This window comes from Cynocephalus volans, chromosome 2 (assembly GCF_027409185.1).
Source record: "Cynocephalus volans isolate mCynVol1 chromosome 2, mCynVol1.pri, whole genome shotgun sequence".
Classification (NCBI taxonomy): Eukaryota; Metazoa; Chordata; class Mammalia; order Dermoptera; family Cynocephalidae; genus Cynocephalus; species Cynocephalus volans.
The window spans coordinates 199,559,681-199,562,597 of NC_084461.1; positions in this window are offsets into that span (position 1 = coordinate 199,559,681).

The window sequence follows — 2,917 nt, forward strand, 5'->3', positions numbered from 1 at the left end:
GGAGATATTACAGGGGGGTGTCATCAAGACCGTGCACTCAGAAGAGGGAGTGAGCCAGGGTATTGACACACCGACTTGCGTTCGGTGGAAGGCTGCTCTGGGTTATCGACTCGCTGCACTTCTGGCCTGGGCTGCTCCCACAGCCCCAAACCAAGCCCTCAGCCAGAGAACCACAGGTGGTCTCAGGAGGCAGCCTTGTGTCTAGAGGTATATGCTGAGGGCATGGGGCAGGGCACTGGTAGTGGCTACTGCACCCTCCTTGAGAACACCTGGATACTGTGACATTTGTGTATCCAGAAATTCAGTCTGTTTAACTTCGTGCTTTAACTTCTTTGGCATTTTTTAAAAGCTTTCTTTCCTCTCTTATTACAAACACATTCATTTTATCAGAAGGCAGCCCAGCAAAGGATTCATGGTCTTAGTGACTTTGAGTCTCAGCGTCCTCATCTGTAAAACAGGAGTAAAATACCACCTGCCTCGGAGGATGCTGGGAGAGATAACTTTTTGTCTGTGTAGTGTTTCACGCAGAAACCGGCTACACATTCAAATAGAAACTGCTCTTGTTGTTATTATTTTATAAAATTTAGAAATTATAACTAGGCAAAAAGAAGATTAAAATTACCTGTAGTCTCATCTCCCCCCACTTAGAGATAACCTTTGTGTTTTCATATATATATTCATCTAATACTTTCTCTTGGTATCCATATATTCATATTTATATATCCACCCATGTGCATTATATAAAACAAGAAATGGGGATCTTACTGTCCATATTGTACCTAAATGTTTTAAAATTTAACTTTTACTTATTTATTTGGCTAGGTAATACATTCACAAGATTCAAAATGGAAAGCTACCAAAATGCAAAGTCTCCCTCCTCATCTAGTTCCCCCATCGACCCATTTACTCGACCCCATGGGAACAAATTTAAAACTTTTAAATTATTTATTTGTCCTGAAACACTTTGTAACTGCTTTTAGCTAAAAGTGTAAAACATTTGACTGTACTCATTATAACTCATGATCTATCAATCAGTGACTCCTGAGAGAATTCCTTGCAAGTGGCCAAGGTTACTTTAGAAATTGAACCGCATTTCCCCGATGTATTTATGGTATAATTCCGTCCCCGCACATAGAGATTTTCCTAGTGCCCTGTTTGCCAGCTAATGAAGATGATGGTTTGGGGACTGAGTGGGCGGTGGGTGGGTGGTTGTGTGAACCTGTGGCGCTCTTCAGTCTAAACACAAATGCTCTGTGCCCGAAGCGAGCGGCTTCATTCTGTGCAGCCTCCGTTAAGCAGAACCCTTCATTAACCCACCCCCTGCATTTAAGGCAGAGGGACAAAGAGGTCAAAATAAATCGTTCTCAGAGATGCCAGAGGTCATACTTAAACTCCTTGCAATGGGTGAGTAATTAGTGGTTAAGTTAAGTAAGGCTGGGCCTGGGATGGGAGCAATCAGTCTTGCCCCGCATTGAGAATGGGGACAGTGAAGTTAGAAGACCTGGCTTTTGAGCGCCAGCCAGCTCTGCCCCTTCCCGCCCATGTGACTTCCTCTCTTTGAGCCTCAGTTTCCACATCTGTGTATCAGGATTGTACAGCGTTGCCCAATAGAACCGTCTGTATCCTTGTGTGCCTGTTGAACACTTGAAATGGGGATAATGCAACTGAAGCACTGAATTATAAATTTTTATTTAATTTTAATTAACTGAAGTTTAAATTGTAATAGCTACATGGAAAGTTCAGTACCTGGACCTGCCTGACATGATTTGATGCTGTTAAAGGCCTGACAAGTGGAAGGGGTCATTAAGGCGTCTGTCTGATGACCCCTGAGGGTGGGGTGGGGGAGCAACCCAGATGAAGAACTTTCTGGAGGCCTGAGCTTTGGGGTTATTCAGGCAGCCATTCAGCTCAATGCTGCCTCCTTCAGGAAGTCCTCCTCTTCTCTCCTCAGCTGAGCAGGCTGTGCCTGCTTCCCTCACCAGGTCATGCTTCAAGGGCAAGGACGTTCTGCCCCCAAACTTGCCTGAAAACCTGCTCTGAGCCAAGTGGGTCTTGTGCCAGGTGGTGGGGATGAATGACAAAATGGCAAAGGGCATACACTCTGGAGTTAGAAGGTCTGCTAGCTTAGTAAGCAATTGACCTCTGTAAATCACTTTGCCTTTCCAAGCCTCAGATTACCAACCTGTAAAATGGGGTTAATAATAGTATCAACCCCCAGAAGTCATTGAAGTTATTAACAGACATTGTGCATGCAGAGCCCTTGGCATGTTGCCCAGTGCTTGGGTGGCACTTAATGACACAGCAACTGTCGACGCTACAAGGATTAATGGGGTGGGATCCTGGGCGAGGCCACCTGAGTTCAAACACTTGGGCCGATTGCTAAACTTCCCTTGTCTTCATCCATCAAATGGGCCTAATCTAATTGTGCAACTCACTTCTGAGAGTGGATTAAGTGGGAAAATGTGTTTAATGTGCTGTCTGGCACAAAATCAGCACTCGATTAGTGCTAGTGATTTGAGGATGGTAATTACTAACACCAGGCTTTCCCAGGGTGCAGCGCTTGATAGGTTGAAGGACAAAGCAATTGAATAAAATTGGAACAGTTCATTGGGTTCCAGTTTTGGCAGTTGGGGCAGGTATGTTTCTTTAGCTGCACGGAGGCACAGATTCTGTGCCATGAGTGGGCCTGTGGTAACCCGAGGCTGGCAGTCCCAGGCCCTGACAGGTTTACTGGGCCCTGGGACGTAGGTGCAGGAGGAGGAGAAGCCAGCTGGTTGCCTCAAGGGTGTGGGAGGTAGCACAGCAATCCTCCTGGGAAAACCAGGAGAGGACATGTCGGCCATCCTGTGCGTTTATTGGCATAGATGGCACAGAAATGGGAATGGCTGGTAGAGGGGGTTGGTGGGCTTGCTTTGTG